A 21,736-nucleotide genomic window follows, 5' to 3' on the forward strand; every position below is an offset into this window, starting at 1 on the left:
CATGGAATATTTACGCAAGATTTCTTCTAATTGAAGAAAATTTTTCCTGAAATCCTCAGAAGAGGTTTTCGAAATCTTCCAACGAGGGGGTCTGAAATGTTACGAAATATATTTCTGCGATGTTTGTGTAAAGTTGCTGGAATCCTTCTAGAAATATTTTTGGAAGTTTTATATGCAATAATAGGAAATATTTCCATAAAAATTTAGGAAATGTTTTGAATTATATTCAGCGTTATCTGACTTTAAAGATTTCTGCAATATGCAAAAAAATATCTTGCGAAGTCTCTGAACAATATTTCGCCAGGGTAGCTGAATAACTTCATAAAATACATGTTCCTGAAGAATTGAGCATTACTTTGAACATATATCTTCAAAGTAATACCAAATTTTTGAGGATTTGTATTTCATAAAGTCCCTTGCTAAATATTGTTCAAAGATCTCGCAAGATATTTTTTGAGGAACATTATATTTATATGTATAAGGTTTTCCTGAAAGAGTATAACAAGGTTATATTTGTATTGAATAGATCAAAATCAGTTAAAAAAATTTATTCATTGTTCATTAACTACATTAAAATATGTATCAATATACACGAATTCTTTATCTTCGTCATCAGGATCTGCAGATAATTGAAACGGATATTGTCGTTGGCTACTGGCAATCCTGGAATAAATATATTTTTATGATTTTTCAGAAACAGAAAGTTCCATTTTTTGTGAATTTAGGGTCATGAAAGTTCTATAAATAATTGGGGTAATTATGGCAAAATTGGAGGAAAAGTAATTAATATGTACTTTTCAGAAAATTAATTGAGCAGCAGTAAATACGGTCTTTATGAAAGATTGTTGCATAGCATTTGGCTTCGAATGATGCTCCTTACTGAAGGGTTTTGAACTGAATAACATCATAGAATTTTGAAATTGACGCCAACTGGTGTAAAAATTATTTATAAACAACCTGTCAGTACTAGATGATACTACATTGGTGGTATGGAATATTTATAGTACTGAAAAGATTACTGAAATGTTTTCTTCAACTTGTCAAATTCCTGATCGGTGTGATTTTGGTATTAGAACAAATAGATGTTAACAGAAGATTTCATAGTGCATGTGTGTAACTTTGAACAAATTCAGTAAATCGAAGGCAGTTTTTGTTGTTGTAAATATGCCAGAACAGAGCGATCGGTAGTTTAAGTTGCGCTATTTTTCATTCAGAAAAATGTTGTAGAGCGTGACCTTAATTTCAGACATGACGTCAGTGATGATTTTTTCAAAGGACAATTCTAATTTTTTTATGATTTCTCTTATGTTACACATACGCACACAAATATAAAGTTTTTATTTCATATTCTTTTGTTCGATTTTTCAACAAACGTCGTGACCCACAGAACGACAAACTAATGAATATCCTCGTTAATCTTCGCTGCTACTCCCAACTTTTTATTTGACAGAAAACGATTATCAAGAACCTCGTGTCATTCAATTTTTGAAATAACCGAGTTATTTTTTCTAGTTGAATCAGATTCCCTCGTTTTCGAATTAGTCGATGTTTGTTGAATATCTTTCCAACGACAAGAAATAAGACTTTAATATTTGGTACATACTTAAGTGTAACTTGATAAAACATTCAGAAATGGAGAGGATAACAACTATGTGAAAAATGTACATTGATTTCGGAAATCAAGATGATTTCGATCTTCAAAAGTACATCGATTTCGAAAGTGGTTACCCCCTCGGAAAAAATTGAAAAAATTTCGATAAATGTATCAAATTACAGTATAATATTCCTTCACTCAAGAAAGCTCCATTTAAAAATACTAATCAACCTGTGCTAGTATATTTAGAAAAAAACTGCCCTTTTCACAGAATTTGTTTGAAGTTAAATTCTCACACTCTATAAAGTGAAGTCATTATTTAAAGAACAATAAAAGCCCTAAAAAATTCACTTCACGAGAACAATTTTAGAGCAGATTCTATTTCGACAGCACAAAATTCATTCTATTCTGAGGGTGAACTGAAGAAAAGCAAAAAATCTCAGGATATGAAAAAATTATAAAACTCACTTTTTATTCCGTCCACCATCTGAAGTCATCAAACCATATCCGTATGGGTAACACTTTGTATTATTTCGGCATCTGTCGCTTCTTCATATTTTGTCCTTTCACCAAAAGCTACTGCAAAACATTCACAGTTGAAGTATGATACAACTTTAATCAAATGGGCTCCTGTTTACTTTAGCGCCCACCTTGGATTTTTGTCTTGGATTTGTCTTGGATTTGTCTTGGATTTTTTCATCAATTTCAATAAATTCGAATGTTAGCCTTAAGATAACTCGATGACTTAACGTTTTCAGTTAGTTTATTCCGAAAAATGTGGGAAATTTTTCATTTTTCGATGAAAATATAAATAATGGTTTTGTGGTTAGGTTAGGTTATTTTAGGTTGGGACAGTGAAAAATCATATTTGTACATGAAAATACCATTTTAAGATATTAATTAAACGCATAAACGATTGCACTTAGTTATTTAAGCGCTAAACAGGGAAAATGTTACAATTCGACTAATTTATACCGAATATTCGCATATTTCATAAGAACTTCAAAAAAATCATATCTCCCAAACTACAAGTCTCCTGAAGTTGAGTCATGTACCAATCGATTTTTTATACAATGCTTTATCTAAGAAAAAATCGACGACATAATCGGAGGTGGGCACTAATCTAAACTTATACCAAATGAACATATACAAATATTTCGGTAACATTATGGCACAAATGGATAGATTTAATAGCACCTGTAAGTAGATGGAAAACGTTAAAGAGGAAATAAGTTACTTACCAAGAATCAAGTGGTAATCAAACTGGAATTTATTTCGTTCCATATCAATACACACGTTAGTCTCACACAAACACACAAAACGATCGAGACAACGCGCAAACGACAAAATCAAAATGGCACCAACGAATGCTTCCTTGTTCGGCTTGCGCTTCTTCGAATGAAACCCAAATCTCACGTACTACGTACTGCCGTTTCTCCGGTTTCTCGTTTCTGCAGCTGCTCAGCTGGCTGGAGTGGTTAGTGATCAGCGTTGCCAGTATACGGTATCCAGAGTAAAGTAAATTTTTACTATGTTGAATTACCTAGATTGATTAGATGGATTTTTATTTTTATCAAGCCTTGAGAAGAACGGATAGAGAATATCGACTTCTGAAAGTAGTAATTGTTAAGTTCATTTGTATCCAAGGAATAAAATAAATAAAGTCAGTTCCTAAAGACAATATGATTAAAAATAATTCATCTACTTCACAAATTATTTATTACTTATAATGATTGAATGCCGATTATACAGTTACGGATAAAAGCTTAATCCAACGTTGAACCCAATTCAAAATTCAACTGACTGCCACTGACAATGACAAAATTGAACTGAACAACAGTTCAGTAATTTTGGACACAAAATTACAATGGATTCAACTTCGAACTCGATTGTAAAGTATAAAACCGTGGCTTAGAGTAATTGAAGATAGTGTAATTTATGAAATAAAACAGATTTCTGGACATCGGAAAATAAATCTTAGGAAAATTTCTCCAACCTGGCATCGCTGCTGATTTTATCGCGGGGGACTGGGAATGCCGCGTCGACGCACACTAATCTAGTCGAGAGAAGAGCGCGTTATTTGAAAGTTAACTAGGATACGACGAAAATTTAAAGCTGCATTTAATATACATAAAGGGGTAGTAGGTGAATGTAATTGAGTATCTCCGAAGTAATTCAAGGGATGAAATGAAATAAAAATTAATGCTACTCTATGTAATATAGTTTCAATAGAATATCTATAGACAAAATTATAAATTGTTGAAGAAACAAGGTATAGACTATACAGTCAAATTTATTCATACAGATAGATATTTTGTTGTTGTTATTAGCTCTTTCGACGTACTATAATGACTACCTAGTGCGAAAAGAATAATAGCATATAAACAATTTTTTCTTCACACGTTAAAAAGACAGTAACTTTTGACAAGAGGGATGCTAACGACAAAACATTAAATAAAAGGTCAGTAGAATATTTCACGGATATAACCCGAAATATTCCGCACAAAAATCCGGAGATGTGTTGAAATATTCCTGCAGTATTTCTTATATATTTATTTAAATATATGAATTCTTTTATGAAAACGTTTCGGTGAAATTAAAATATCATTATCTTTCAAAAATATTTCCTGAAATATTAACAATTTATTTGGGCTTCCACTTCATCTTTCAGAAATATTGCAAAGAAATATTCTGGGGCGATTTCTGAAATATTTATTGTAGCATTACTTGAAACGTTAATGAAATGTTCTGTTGCATTATAGGTAAAGAGCATTCAGTAAGATTTCGGGAATGAAAATTGATATAATTTTTACACTTTCAGCTTTTCATCGAAAATATTCCACTGAAATATTACTTTAAGGTTTTTTTCAATGTATTATGTAGACGAATTAGAAATATTTAGTTTGTATTCCTGCAAATATTTTTTGAAATATTTAAGAAATATTTCTCACATATATTCTGATTCCTATGGATATTTATTTTCCTGAAATATTGCAAAATCTGTCATAAAAATTTCGTAGAATATTTCATGAAATATTGATGAATCTTATGAAGTCATATTTCATGAAACATTTATTACATATCATGGAAATATTCTGCCAATCTTGCGAAAATTTTCTTGCCGTAAATATTCTCGAAACCTTTCATAAATATTTCAATGAAATCTTTCTCGAGAATATTTTGAAATTTTTCACTGCAATATTCAATGCTATGTGGGTATAAATAAGAGAAATCTAAACCGACACAGCCAAGTTCTAAAAAATGCCCTGAAGGACATGAGAACAAATAGATGGAACAAAAGAGTTCAAGAACTAAATACTATCGATCATTCTGCATGGAAAATGCAAAAATGTGTGAGAAGAGAAAAGACTAAAATACCACCCCTCCACGGAGAAAGAGGAATGGCATATACGAATATCGATAAAGCAGAAGCACTGGCGGACTCGATAGAAAGAGAATCGAGAATAAATTACAGACCTGATGACGATAATGACGAGCTGGAAGATCCTGTAGAGAACAACGAAGAAGAAATGGACGAACCACCAGTAGACGACAAAATAGAAAAACCAACTTCTCCATTTGAAATAAAAGAGATAATCAGAAGCTTGAAAAATGGAAAAGCTCCCGGAAGTGATAAAATAACGAATGCTATGTTGAAGAAATTACCTAGAAAAGGTATAGCTGCTCTCACAAATATTGCAAACGGTATAATGAGGACTGAACACTATCCGGAAAAGTGGAAAACTGCAGAAGTCATAGTGTTCAACAAACCAGGCAAAGATAAAAAATTCCCCCAAAACTACAGGCCGATAAGTTTATTGTCCGCCCTAGGAAAAGTAGTAGAAAGGGTAATCGCTAGGAGGCTTACAGAAGAAACTGAAAATCTGAATCTCATTCCAGCAGAGCAATTCGGATTCAGAAGAGACCACTCAACTGAACAGCAATTACTGAGACTCACAGAATACATAACAGAAGGATTCCAAAATAAACAAGCAACCGGTCTTGTACTACTAGATGTCGCCAGAGCATTCGACAGAGTATGGCATGAAGGATTGATTTACAAAATGAGATATGCTGGATATTCAATGAAACTGTGCAAGTTGATTAGGAATTATTTGAGGAATAGAAGATTCTACGTGAAAGTGGAAGGAGAAAACTCCACAACCAGATATATGGAAGCAGGGGTGCCTCAAGGGTCAGTACTTGGGCCATTACTGTATAACATATATATCCACGATATACCAAAATCTCCGAGGACTATGCTGACATTATATGCCGACGACACAGGAATCGCAATGCGACATCGCAAGCCAGAAATTATAGAAGGAATGTTACAAGAAGCTATAGATGAAATAAATGACTGGTGTATTAAATGGAAAATAAAACTCAATGGACAAAAGAGCCAAGCGATATTACTGCAGAAGAGGAGACTAAGAACTACAACAAATCTAGAGGTAGATGGAGAAGAAATCGAATGGAAAAACGAAGCAAAATATTTAGGTATCACCCTAGACAAAGGTCTAACAAGGAGAAGCCATATCAAACAAGCCGTTGACAAAACCAAGGCAGCGATGAATATGCTCTAACCGCTGATAGGTAGAAAGAGCCACATGTCAAATGAGACAAAATTGAAAATAATCAAAGCCGTTGCTAGACCGCAACTGACTTATGGATCAGGTGCTTGGGGATTCGCGGCAAAGAGCCATATACAAAGAATTCAGGCAACAGAAAACAAGCTACTACGATGTGCCATAGATGCGCCTTGGTTTGTCAAGAACAAACAGATATATCGAGATTCGAAGTGGGAAACCATCACCGAATTTATGAAGAGGAAAGCTGAAAAGTTATTCGAAACAGCGAAGGAACATCCAAACGAAGAACTCAGGAGACTAGTGGACTACGATCCGGAGGAAGACAGAAGAAGAATGAGAATTTACAAAAGGAGACCGAGAGATCAATTGAGGAGAGATTAAAATGAGTACGACAACTTATTAAAACTATACTAAGAAGAGATATCCGAAATGGACGAACATGAAAACCCTAGCACGACAATGTGCAAGAAGAAATCAACCGATTAAGGGATAAATGGTTTATAGGCAAATGCCCGGAACCAACAAAAAGCAGGTTAGGTTTAGTGGGTCGCGAACTCAGGAGAGTGAGTAACCCCACAGTGTTCCCTAGAAATGGGTTCCTCTGGGCGAGAGATAGAGCCCCGTGTTTTCACGGTCGCAGATTCATCTGCTATAAAAAAAAAAAAAAAAAGGTCAAACAATGTCATTTTCAGCCTCCGAGTCTCAAGTGCGACAGGCAACCACGCCCGCCACTGGTGTATGTACACATTTTTCGAATTGAGATGCACATGTTGAATTTCAGTTCGAAAGGACCGTGGGGACCTGTGGACTTCAGTTCTACCTGGGGTTAGGCCCCCACAGTTGCTGGCGGTGTGGCAATGAAGGCCACCACAGGGAGGACTGCCGAGGGGAAAGGACGAATATTTTTGAAAATGCTATCACATAAGTGCCGAATTCTAAAAATCATTTGACGGTCAGCAATTTTGCCGAATAATTTCAGGTGCAGAATATTCACGATTTCTTTCAAGCTATCCGATCAAAAAATCATGAAAACTAATATAATATTTGGGTCGAATTGATCCAACAGTTTTCGAGATATTCATATCATACTTTGCCGAATTGACCACTGAAATCTCAATTCTTATCTAAACTATCGAACTCTAATTCAACACGTGCACCTCAAATCGAAAACTGTGTACAGTTTCGAGATTTGGGTCGAATTATTCCAATATTTCCTTAGGAATTGAAATAATACTGTGTCGAATCGAACACTGAAATCTCAATTCCTATCAGAACTATCGAACTGAAAGTTAACATGTCCATCTCACTTCGAAAACTATGTGTAGTTTCAAGATTTGGGTCGAACTGATTCAACAGATTTTGAGAAATTGATATCACACTTTGCCGAATTGACCACTGATATCTCGATTCCTATCTGAACTATCGAACTGAAATTCAACATGTGTATCTCAATTCGAAAACTTTGTACAGTTTCGAGATGTGGGTCGAATTGATCCAACCTTTCCTAAGGAATTGAAATCGAACTTTGTCGAGACGACCTACGAAATTCCCCGGAGATCCGAATGGGAGGGTATTTTACCTCCGGATACGAATTTTGTCCTGTTCGACTGATCCATCTTTTTGTAGGAGCTGCGTTAGGAGGTGTTCAAAAGCTGCACTGGTAACGCTGTCAGTGCAACTTTGGTTGCGGCTACGACTAGATTATCCTGTGGCACAGGTATCCAGATGACAAGTTCTGAGACGTAACTTGAGCAACGCAGAGAGCCATTTCCTGCTCAAGCCAATGTTTAGGCTACGTAATTGTGGAAAACAGAGTTATACCGCTCATGTTCGGTCGCCAGAGCCTCGTTCGTAAGAAAAGGGTGCACCGCGAGTAGGTGAGGTTGGCATTTGAGAGGAGAGGCTATAAAACGCATCCTTTCCCCTTACACCCCAATATTATACTTTGACGAATTGACCACAGAAATCTCAATTCCTATCTGAACTATCGAACTGAAACTCAACACGTATATCTCAATTCAAAAATTAGTAAAGTTTCGAGATTTGGATCGAATAGATCCAACAGATTCTTAGGAATTGATATCAAAATCAATCGAATCGACCTCCGATCTCCCTTTCTGTCAGAAGCAACGAACTGAAATTCAACTTATGCATCTCAATTCGAAAACTATCTACAGTTTCAAGATTTGGCTCCAATTGATCCAACAATTTTTGTGAAATTGATTTCACACTTTGCCGAATTGACCACTGAAATCTCAATTCCTATTTGAATTATCGAATTGAATGAAACTGAATACGTATATCTCAGTTCAAAAATTGTGTACGAATTCTGATGGTCAATCAATAAAAGAAAAAGTTCTATTCATCATGAATTGTTCGATCAAGGAGACTCAAATTTCGAAATAATAACTTATGATAAGAATATCCGGGAACCTTGACAGGAGCGACTTCCACAAGTCTGGGAAGAATAGTTTCGGTCCGTCAAAAATGAAATATCGGCCTATTTTCCATATCGCATTCGTCCGAAATACGATGCAATGATGAACCCAATAATTGGTACAAATAAAAAATTCTAAATTCCTCGAGATTTCGCAGGAAACTTGCAATTTCAAGTCCTTAGCAATAATTTACCAACCAATCGCCCGTCAAATTTCGGTCAACTTCGCTAATATCGGTACCACTATCAGAAGAAATCTAAAGTGTAAAGGTTAAACAATGACATTTTCAACATCCGAGTCTGAAATGCAACAGGCAACTACGCCCGCCACTGCTGTTGGTAAGACGCTAAAAAAAGCTGAGAAAAAAACCTCAGCAAGGTCAAAACATGTCAAACCCAGCCATCCCCCAACTTCCGATATGGTTAATAGTGCCATCAAAGGATTGAAAGAAAGGAGCGGATACTCGTTGCAAGCTATCAAGAAATAGATCGGTTCGAATCACAAGGTCGATTCTGAAAGACTTGCACCGTTCATAAGAAAATATCTTAAGACCGCTGTACAGTCCGGTTCCTTGATTCAGACCAAAGGAAAAGGAGCGTCTGGTTCTTTCAAATTGGCCGCTGGCGGTTCTACAACAAACGCGTCGAAGAAAGTTGCGAAAAAATTGGTCAAGTCGGCCGATGGAGCAAATAAGAATGCATCACCTACAATGGCAGCCGACAAGAAGAACACATCACCTGCCAGGTCTACATCTATCTAGTGAGTAGGTCGGAAAAGAGAGCGGCAATTGCAACAGAAAAGAAGCCAAAATTAACGAAATCTCCCTCGATAGCTAAGAAGGCAAACAAATCGCCGACGAAGAAGCCCAAAGCACCGAAACCAAAAACGGTCAAATCAGTAACGGCTCCGAAGAAAGTAACGTCTCCCAAAAAGAAAAAGTGAAACGTATATAATTTTGGAAGGAAAAAAATTTGAATCCGGTCCTTCTCAGGGCCTCTAGAATTTTCTATTAAATATTACTTTTATAGATTTTCACTCGCTAGAGATACGATGTCATACAAGATGTTTTCATCGAACACGGTAGGTAATTTTTTTCGGAAAATGTAAATATTTTTGAAAATGCTATCACATAAGAGCCGAATTCTAAAAATCATTTGACGGTCAGCAATTTTGCCGAATAATTTCAGGTGCAGAATATTCACGATTTCTTTCAAGCTATCCGATAAAAAAATCATGAAAACTAATATAATATTTGGGTCGAATAGATCCAACAGTTTTCGAGATATTCATATCATACTTTGCCCAATTGACCACTGAAATCTCAATTCTTATCTAAACTATCGAACTCTAATTCAACACGTGCACCTCAAATCGAAAATTGTGTACACTTTCGAGATTTGGGTCGAATTATTCCAATATTTCCTTAGGAATTGAAATAATACTGTGTCGAATCGAACACTGAAATATCAATTCCTATCAGAACTATCGAACTGAAAGTTAACATGTCCATCTCACTTCGAAAACTATGTGTAGTTTCAAGATTTGGGTCGAACTGATTCAACAGATTTTGAGAAATTGATATCACACTTTGCCGAATTGACCACTGATATCTCGATTCCTATCTGAACTATCGAACTGAAATTCAACATGTGTATCTCAATTCGAAAACTTTGTACAGTTTCGAGATTTTGCCCGAATTGATCCAACAGTTTATGGAAAATTGATATCACACTTTGCCGAATTGACCACTGAAATCTCAATTCCTATCAGAACTATCGATATGACAGTGGGTCGAATTGATCCAACCTTTCCTTAGGAATTGAAATCGAACTTTGTCGAGACGACCTACGAAATTTTCAGTTCTATCAGATCAACGAACTGAAATTCAACATATGCATCTCAATTTGAAAACCATATACAGTTTCAAGATTTTGCCCGAATTGATCCAACAGTTTATGGAAAATTGATATCACACTTTGCCGAATTGACCACTGAAATCTCAATTCCTATCAGAACTATCGATATGAAATTCAACATGTGCATCTCAATTCGAAAACTATGTGAAGTTTCAAGATTTGGGTCGAATTGATCAAACGGTTTTTGAGAAATTCATATCACACTTTGCCAAATTGACCACAGAAATCTCAATGCCTATCTGAACTATCGAACTGAAATTCAACATGTGCATCTCAATATGCAACTCAATTCGAAACCTATGTACAGTTTCAAAATTTGGCTCGAATTGATCCAACAGTTTTTGAGGAATTGATATCACACTTTGCCGAATTGACCACTGAAATCTCAATTCCTATCTGAACTATCGAACTGAAATTCACATGTGCATCTCAATCCGAAAACTATGTGCAGTTTCAAGATTTGGTTCGAATTGATCCAACAGTTTTCGATGAATTGATATCACACTTTGCCGAATTGACCACTGAAATCTCAATTCCTATCTGAACTATCGAACTGAAATTCAACATGTGCATCTCAATTCGAAAGCTGTGTAAAATTTCAAGATTTGGTTCGAATTTATCCAACAGTTTTCAGGAATTGATATCACACTTTGCCGAATTGACCACTGAAATCTCAATTCCTATCTGAACTATCGAACTGAAATTCAACATGTGCGTCTCGAATCGAAAACTGTGTAAAATTTCAAGATTTGGTTTGAATTGATCCAACAGTTTTCGAGGAATTGATATCACACTTTGCCGAATTGACCACTGAAATCTCAATTCCTATCTGATCTATCGAACTGAAATTCAACATGTGCATCTCAATTCGAAAACTGTGTAAAATTTCAATATTTTGTTTCGAATTGATCCAACAGTTTTCGAGGAATTGATATCACACTTTGCTGAATTGACCACTGAAATCTCAATTCTCCTATCTGAACGATCGAACTGAAATTCAACATGTGCATCTCAGTTCGAAAACTGTGTACAGTTTCGAAATTTGGGTAGAATTGATCCAATAGTTCCTTAGGAATTCAAATGTTACTATGTCGAATCGTCCACTGAAATCTCAATTCCTATCAGAACTATCGAACTGAAATTCAACATGTGCATCTCAATTCGAAAACTATGTGTTCTTTCAAGATTTGGTTCGAATTGAACAAACAGTATTCGAGGAATTGATATCACACTTTGCCGAATTGACCACAGAAATCTCAATTCCTATCTAAACTATCGAACTGAAATTCAACATGTGCATCTCAATTCGAAAACTGTGTGCAGTTTCAAGATTTGGTTCGAATTGATTCAACCGTTTTTGAGGAATTGACATCACACTTTGCCGAATAGACCGCTGAAATCTCAATTCCTCTCTACACTATCGAACTGAAATTCAACATGTGCATCTCAATTCGAAAACTGTGTGCAGTTTCAAGATTTGGTTCGAATTGATCCAACCGTTTTTGAGGAATTGATATCACACTTTGCCGAATAGACCGCTGAAATCTCAATTCCTATCTGAACTATCGAACTGAAATTCAACAGGTGCATCTCAATTCGAAAACTATGTGCAGTTTCAAGATTTGGTTCGAATTGATTCAATAGTTCCTTAGGAATTGAAATGATACTTTGTCGAATCGACCACTGAAATCTCAATTCCTATCAGAACCTTCGAACTGAAATTCAACATAGTTCTAATAGGAATTGAGATTTCAGTGGTCGATTCGACAAAATATCATTTCAATTCCCAAGGAACTATTGGATCAATTCGACCCAAATCCCGAAACTGTATTCAGTTTTCGAATTGAGATGCACATGTTGAATTTCAGTTCGATAGTTATGATAGGAATTGAGATTTCAGTGGTCGATTCGACAAAATATCATTTCAATTCCCAAGGAACTATTGGATCCAAATCCCGAAACTGTACTCAGTTTTCTAAATGAGATGCACATGTTGAATTACAGTTCGATAGTTCTGATAGGAATTGAGATTTCAGTGGTCTATTCGGCAAAGTGTGATATCAATTCCTCAAAAACTGTTGGACCAATTCGCCCCATATCTTGAAACTGCACATTGTTTTCGAATTGAGATGCACATGTTGAATTTCAGATCGATAGTTCTGATAGGAATTGAGATTTCAGTGGTCGATTCGACATAGTATCATTTCAATTCCTAAGGAACTATTGGATCAATTCGAACCAAATCTTGAAACTGCACATTGTTTTCGAAATGAGATGCACATGTTGAATTTCAGTTCGATAGTTCTGATAGGATTTGAGATTTCAGTGGTCTATTCGGAAAAGTGTGATATCAATTCCTCAAAAACTGTTGGACAAATTCGACCCAAATCTTGAAACTGCACATAGTTTTCGAATTGAGATGCACATGTTGAATTTCAGATCGATAGTTCTGATAGGAATTGAGATTTCAGTGTTCGATTCGACAAAATATCATTTCAATTCACAAGGAACTATTGGATCAATTCGAACCAAATCCCGAAACTGTACTCAGTTTTCGAATTGAGATGCACATGTTGAATTTCAGTTCGATAGTTCAGATAGGAATCGAGATTTCGGTGGTCTTTTCGGCAAAGTGTGATATCAATTCCTCGAAAACTGTTGGATCAATTCGAACCAAATCTAGAAACAGCACATGGTTTGAGAGATTGAGATGCACATGTTGAATTTCAGTTCGATAGTTCTGATAGGAATTGAGATTTCAGTGGTCGATTCGACAAAATATCATTTCAATTCCCAAGGAACTATTGGATCAATTCGACCCAAATCCCGAAACTGTACTCGGTTTTCGAATTGAGATGCACATGTTGAATTTCAGTTCGATAGTTCAGATAGGAATTGAGATTTCAGTGGTCAATTCGGCAAAGTGTGATATCAATTCCTAAAAACTGTTGGATCAATTCGAACCAAATCTTGAAACTGCACATAGTTTTCGAATTGAGATGCACATGTTGAATTTCAGTTCGATAGTTCTGATAGGAATTGAGATTTCAGTGGTCTATTCGGCAAAGTGTGATATCAATTCCTCAAAAACTGTTGGATCAATTCGACCCAAATCTTGAAACTGCACATAGTTTCAGAATTGAGATGCACATGTTGAATATAAGTTCGATAGTTCTGATAGGAATTGAGATTTCAGTGGTCGATTCGACAAAGTATCATTTCAATTCCTAAGGAACTATTGAATCAATTCGAACCAAATCTTGAAACTGCACATAGTTTTCGAATTGAGATGCACCTGTTGAATTTCAGTTCGATAGTTCAGATAGGAATTGAGATTTCAGCGGTCTATTCGGCAAAGTGTGATATCAATTCCTCAAAAACGGTTGGATCAATTCGAACCAAATCTTGAAACTGCACATAGTTTTCGAATTGAGATGCACATGTTGAATTTCAGTTCGATAGTTTAGAGAGGAATTGAGATTTCAGCGGTCTATTCGGCATATTATCATTTCAATTCCTAAGGAACTATTGGATCAATTCGACCAAAATCTCGAAACTGTACACAGTTTTCGAAATGAGATGCACATGTTGAATTTCAGTTCGATAGTTCTGATAGGAATTGAGATTTCAGTGGTCTATTCGGCAAAGTGTGATATCAATTCCTCAAAAACGGTTGAATCAATTCGACCAAAATCTCGAAACTGTACACAGTTTTCGAATTGAGATGCACATGTTGAATTTCAGTTCGATAGTTCAGATAGGAATTGAGATTTCAGCGGTCTATTCGGCAAAGTGTGATATCAATTCCTCAAAAACGGTTGGATCAATTCGAACCAAATCTTGAAACTGCACGCAGTTTTCGAATTGAGATGCACATGTTGAATTTCAGGTCGATAGTTCTGATAGGAATTGAGATTTCAGTGGTCGATTCGACATATTATCATTTCAATTCCTAAGGAACTATTGGATCAATTCGACCAAAATCTCGAAACTGTACACAGTTTTCGAAATGAGATGCACATGTTGAATTTCAGTTCGATAGTTCTGATAGGAATTGAGATTTCAGTGGTCTATTCGGCAAAGTGTGATATCAATTCCTCAAAAACGGTTGAATCAATTCGACCAAAATCTCGAAACTGTACACAGTTTTCGAATTGAGATGCACATGTTGAATTTCAGTTCGATAGTTCAGATAGGAATTGAGATTTCAGCGGTCTATTCGGCAAAGTGTGATATCAATTCCTCAAAAACGGTTGGATCAATTCGAACCAAATCTTGAAACTGTACACAGTTTTCGAATTGAGATGCACATGTTGAATTTCAGTTCGATAGTTCTGATAGGAATTGCGATTTCAGTGGTCGATTCGACATAGTATCATTTCAATTCCTAAGGAACTATTGGATCAATTCGAACCAAATCTTGAAACTGCACATTGTTCTCGAAATGAGATGCACATGTTGAATTTCAGTTCGATAGTTCTGATAGGAATTGAGATTTCAGTGGTCTATTCGGCAAAGTGTGATATCAATTCCTCAAAAACTGTTGGACCAATTCGCCCCATATCTTGAAACTGCACATTGTTTTCGAATTGAGATGCACATGTTGAATTTCAGATCGATAGTTCTGATAGGAATTGAGATTTCAGTGGTCGATTCGACATAGTATCATTTCAATTCCTGAGGAACTATTGGATCAATTCGACCCTAATCTCGAAACTGTACACAGTTTTCGAATTGAGATGCACATGTTGAATTTCAGTTCGATAGTTCAGATAGGAATTGAGATTTCAGTGGTCAATTCTGCAAAGTGTGATATCAATTCCTCGAGAACTGTTGGGACCAATTCGACCCAAATCTTGAAACTGCACATAGTTTTCGAATTGAGATGCACATGTTGAATTTCAGATCGATAGTTCCGATAGGAATGTAGATTTCAGTAGTTTATTCGGCAAAGTGTGATATCAATTCCTCGTAAACTGTTGGATCGATTCGAGCCAAATTTTAAAACTGCACATAGTTTTCGAATTGAGATGCACATGTTGAATTTCAGTTCGATAGTTCAGATAGAAATTGAGATTTCAGTGGTCAATTCGGCAAAGTGTTTTATCAATTCCTCGTAAACTGTTGGATCGATTCGAGCCAAATTTTGCAACTGCACATAGTTTTCGAATTGAGATGCACACGTTGAATTTCAGTTCCTATCGAACTGAAATTCAATACATGTTGAATTTCAGTTCGATAGTTCAGATAGGAATTGAGATTTCAGTGGTCTATTCGGCAAAGTGTGATATCAATTCCTAAAAACTGTTAGATCAATTCGAACCAAATCTTGAAACTGCACATTGTTTTCGGATTGAGATGGATATGTTGAGTTTCAGTTCGATAGTTCAGATAGGAATTGAGATTTCAGTGGTCTATTCGGCAAAGTGTGATATCAATTCCTCAAAAACTGTTGGACCAATTCGCCCCAAATCTTGAAACTGCACATAGTTTTCGAACTGAAATTCAACATGTGCATCTCAATTCGAAAACTATGTGCAGTTTCAAGATTTGGTTCGAATTGATCCAACAGTTTTCGAGGAATTGATATCACACTTTGCCGAATAGACCACTGAAATCTCAATTCCTATCTAAACTATCGAACTGAAATTCAACATGTGCATCTCAATTCGAAAACTGTGTGCAGTTTCAAGATTTGGTTCGAATTGATCCAACCGTTTTTAAGGAATTGATATCACACTTTGCCGAATAGACCACTGAAATCTCAATTCCCATCAGAACTATCGATCTGAAATTCAACATGTGCATCTCATTTCGAGAACTATGTTCAGTTTCAAGATTTGGCTCGAATTGATCCAACAGTTTTCGAGGAATTGATATCACACTTTGCCGAATTGACCACTGAAATCTCAATTCCTATCTAAACTATCGAACTGAAATTCAACATGTGCATCTCAATTCGAAAACTGTGTGCAGTTTCAAGATTTGGTTCGAATTGATTCAACCGTTTTTGAGGAATTGACATCACACTTTGCCGAATAGACCGCTGAAATCTCAATTCCTCTCTTAACTATCGAACTGAAATTCAACATGTGCATCTCAATTCGAAAACTGTGTGCAGTTTCAAGATTTGGTTCGAATTTATCCAACCGTTTTTGAGGAATTGATATCACACTTTGCCGAATAGACCGCTGAAATCTCAATTCCTATCTGAACTATCGAACTGAAATTCAACAGGTGCATCTCAATTCGAAAATTATGTTGTGCAGTTTCAAGATTTGGTTCGAATTGATTCAATAGTTCCTTAGGAATTGAAATGATACTTTGTCGAATCGACCACTGAAATCTCAATTCCTATCAGAACCTTCGAACTGAAATTCAACATAGTTCTAATAGGAATTGAGATTTCAGTGGTCGATTCGACAAAATATCATTTCAATTCCCAAGGAACTATTGGATCAATTCGACCCAAATCCCGAAACTGTATTCAGTTTTCGAATTGAGATGCACATGTTGAATTTCAGTTCGATAGTTATGATAGGAATTGAGATTTCAGAGGTCGATTCGACAAAATATCATTTCAATTCCCAAGGAACTATTGGATCCAAATCCCGAAACTGTACTCAGTTTTCTAAATGAGATGCACATGTTGAATTTCAGTTCGATAGTTCTGATAGGAATTGAGATTTCAGTGGTCTATTCGGCAAAGTGTGATATCAATTCCTCAAAAACTGTTGGACCAATTCGCCCCATATCTTGAAACTGCACATTGTTTTCGAATTGAGATGCACATGTTGAATTTCAGATCGATAGTTCTGATAGGAATTGAGATTTCAGTGTTCGATTCGACATAGTATCATTTCAATTCCTAAGGAACTATTGGATCAATTCGAACCAAATCTTGAAACTGCACATTGTTTTCGAAATGAGATGCACATGTTGAATTTCAGTTCGATAGTTCTGATAGGATTTGAGATTTCAGTGGTCTATTCGGCAAAGTGTGATATCAATTCCTCGAAAACTGTTGGATCAATTCGAACCAAATCTAGAAACAGCACATGGTTTGAGAGATTGAGATGCACATGTTGAATTTCAGTTCGATAGTTCTGATAGGAATTGAGATTTCAGTGGTCGATTCGACAAAATATCTTTTCAATTCCCAAGGAACTATTGGATCAAATCGACCCAAATCCCGAAACTGTACTCGGTTTTCGAATTGAGATGCACATGTTGAATTTCAGTTCGATAGTTCAGATAGGAATTGAGATTTCAGTGGTCAATTCGGCAAAGTGTGATATCAATTCCTAAAAACTGTTGGATCAATTCGAACCAAATCTTGAAACTGCACATAGTTTTCGAATTGAGATGCACATGTTGAATTTCAGTTCGATAGTTCTGATAGGAATTGATATTTCAGTGGTCTATTCGGCAAAGTGTGATATCAATTCCTCAAAAACTGTTGGATCAATTCGACCCAAATCTTGAAACTGCACATAGTTTCAGAATTGAGATGCACATGTTGAATATAAGTTCGATAGTTCTGATAGGAATTGAGATTTCAGTGGTCGATTCGACATAGTATCATTTCAATTCCTAAGGAACTATTGGATCAATTCGAGCCAAATCTTGAAACTGCACATAGTTTCAGAATTGAGATGCACATGTTGAATATAAGTTCGATAGTTCTGATAGGAATTGAGATTTCAGTGGTCTATTCGGCAAAGTGTGATATCAATTCCTCAAAAACGGTTGGATCAATTCGAACCAAATCTTGAAACTGCACACAGTTTTCGAATTGAGATGCACATGTTTAATTTCAGTTCGATAGTTTAGAGAGGAATTGAGATTTCAGCGGTCTATTCGGCATATTATCATTTCAATTCCTAAGGAACTATTGGATCAATTCGACCAAAATCTCGAAACTGTACACAGTTTTCGAAATGAGATGCACATGTTGAATTTCAGTTCGATAGTTCTGATAGGAATTGAGATTTCAGTGGTCTATTCGGCAAAGTGTGATATTAATTCCTCAAAAACTGTTGGATCAATTCGACCCAAATCTTGAAACTGCACATAGTTTCAGAATTGAGATGCACATGTTGAATATAAGTTCGATAGTTCTGATAGGAATTGAGATTTCAGTGGTCGATTCGACAAAGTATCATTTCAATTCCTAAGGAACTATTGAATCAATTCGAACCAAATCTTGAAACTGCACATAGTTTTCGAATTGAGATGCACCTGTTGAATTTCAGTTCGATAGTTTAGATAGGAATTGAGATTTCAGCGGTCTATTCGGCAAAGTGTGATATCAATTCCTCAAAAACGGTTGGATCAATTCGAACCAAATCTTGAAACTGCACACAGTTTTCGAATTGAGATGCACATGTTGAATTTCAGTTCGATAGTTTAGAGAGGAATTGAGATTTCAGCGGTCTATTCGGCATATTATCATTTCAATTCCTAAGGAACTATTGGATCAATTCGACCAAAATCTCGAAACTGTACACAGTTTTCGAAATGAGATGCACATGTTGAATTTCAGTTCGATAGTTCTGATAGGAATTGAGATTTCAGTGGTCAATTCGGCAAAGTGTGATATCAATTCCTCAAAAACGGTTGAATCAATTCGACCAAAATCTCGAAACTGTACACAGTTTTCGAATTGAGATGCACATGTTGAATTTCAGTTCGATAGTTCAGATAGGAATTGAGATTTCAGCGGTCTATTCGGCAAAGTGTGATATCAATTCCTCAAAAACGGTTACATCAATTCGAACCAAATCTTGAAACTGCACACAGTTTTCGAATTGAGATGCACATGTTGAATTTCAGTTCGATAGTTCTGATAGGAATTGAGATTTCATTGGTCTATTCGGCAAAGTGTGATATCAATTCCTCAAAAACGGTTGAATCAATTCGACCAAAATCTCGAAACTGTACACAGTTTTCGAAATGAGATGCACATGTTGAATTTCAGTTCGATAGTTCTGATAGGAATTTAGATTTCAGTGGTCGATTCGACAAAATATCATTTCAATTCCCAAGGAACTATTGGATATATTCAACCCAAATCCCGAAACTGTACTCGGTTTTCGAATTGAGATGCACATGTTGAATTTCAGTTCGATAGTTCTGATAGGAATTGAGATTTCAGTGGTCTATTCGGCAAAGTGTGATATCAATTCCTCAAAAACGGTTGGATCAATTCGAACCAAATCTTGAAACTGCACACAGTTTTCGAATTGAGATGCACATGTTGAATTTCAGTTCGATAGTTTAGAGAGGAATTGAGATTTCAGCGGTCTATTCGGCATATTATCATTTCAATTCCTAAGGAACTATTGGATCAATTCGACCAAAATCTCGAAACTGTACACAGTTTTCGAAATGAGATGCACATGTTGAATTTCAGTTCGATAGTTCTGATAGGAATTGAGATTTCAGTGGTCTATTCGGCAAAGTGTGATATCAATTCCTCAAAAACTGTTGGATCAATTCGACCCAAATCTTGAAACTGCACATAGTTTCAGAATTGAGATGCACATGTTGAATATAAGTTCGATAGTTCTGATAGGAATTGAGATTTCAGTGGTCGATTCGACAAAGTACATTTCAATTCCTAAGGAACTATTGAATCAATTCGAACCAAATCTTGAAACTGCACATAGTTTTCGAATTGAGATGCACCTGTTGAATTTCAGTTCGATAGTTCAGATAGGAATTGAGATTTCAGTGGTCAATTCGGCAAAGTGTGATATCAATTCCTCGAAAACTGTTGGTTCAATTCGAACCAAATCTTGAAATTTCACACAGTTTTCGAATTGAGATGCACATGTTGAAATTCAGTTCGATAGATCAGATAGGAATTGAGATTTCAGTGGTCAATTCGGCAAAGTGTGATATCAATTCCTCGAAAACTGTTAGTTCAATTCGAACCAAATCTTGAAACTGCACATAGTTTTCGGATTGAGATGCACATGTTGAATTTCAGTTCGATAGTTCAGATAAGAATTGATTTTTCAGTGGTCTATTCGGCAAAGTGTGATATCAATTCCTTATAAACTGTTGGATCAATTCGAACCAAATCTCGAAACAGCACATGGTTTGAGAGATTGAGATGCACATGTTGAATTTCAGTTCGATAGTTCAGATAGGAATTGAGATTTCAGTGGTCTATTCGGCAAAGTGTGATATCAATTCCTCAAAAACTGTTGGATCAATTCGACCCAAATCTTGAAACTGCACATAGTTTTAGAATTGAGATGCACATGTTGAATTTCAGTTCGATAGTTCTGATAGTTCTGATAGGAATTGAGATTTCAGTTGTCGATTCGACATATTATCATTTCAATTCCTAAGGGACTATTGAATCAATTCGACCAAAATCTCGAAACTGTACACAGTTTTCGAAATGGGATGCACATGTTGAATTTCAGTTCGATAGTTCTGATAGGAATTGAGATTTCAGTGGTCGATTCGACATAGTATCATTTCAATTCCTAAGGAACTATTGGATCAATTCGAGCCAAATCTTGAAACTGCACATAGTTTCAGAATTGAGATGCACATGTTGAATATAAGTTCGATAGTTCTGATAGGAATTGAGATTTCAGTGGTCTATTCGGCAAAGTGTGATATCAATTCCTCAAAAACGGTTGGATCAATTCGAACCAAATCTTGAAACTGCACACAGTTTTCGAATTGAGATGCACATGTTTAATTTCAGTTCGATAGTTCAGAGAGGAATTGAGATTTCAGCGGTCTATTCGGCATATTATCATTTCAATTCCTAAGGAACTATTGGATCAATTCGACCAAAATCTCGAAACTGTACACAGTTTTCGAAATGAGATGCACATGTTGAATTTCAGTTCGATAGTTCTGATAGGAATTGAGATTTCAGTGGTCTATTCGGCAAAGTGTGATATTAATTCCTCAAAAACTGTTGGATCAATTCGACCCAAATCTTGAAACTGCACATAGTTTCAGAATTGAGATGCACATGTTGAATATAAGTTCGATAGTTCTGATAGGAATTGAGATTTCAGTGGTCGATTCGACAAAGTATCATTTCAATTCCTAAGGAACTATTGAATCAATTCGAACCAAATCTTGAAACTGCACATAGTTTTCGAATTGAGATGCACCTGTTGAATTTCAGTTCGATAGTTTAGATAGGAATTGAGATTTCAG

At 35.9% G+C, this 21,736-nt stretch overlaps 1 long non-coding RNA gene across 1 annotated transcript; it reads right to left on the minus strand.

Moving 5' to 3' along the window:
- Positions 1–227: 227 nt before the first annotated feature.
- On the minus strand, positions 228–3,004 carry LOC123310059. Its single transcript, XR_006537321.1, has 3 exons — positions 2,836–3,004; positions 2,063–2,173; positions 228–663 (listed from the first exon to the last, which is right to left on the minus strand). It is a non-coding gene; the product is annotated as an uncharacterized LOC123310059 (long non-coding RNA).
- Positions 3,005–21,736: the final 18,732 nt, after the last annotated feature.

Source organism: Coccinella septempunctata, chromosome 3 (assembly GCF_907165205.1).
Source record: "Coccinella septempunctata chromosome 3, icCocSept1.1, whole genome shotgun sequence".
Classification (NCBI taxonomy): Eukaryota; Metazoa; Arthropoda; class Insecta; order Coleoptera; family Coccinellidae; genus Coccinella; species Coccinella septempunctata.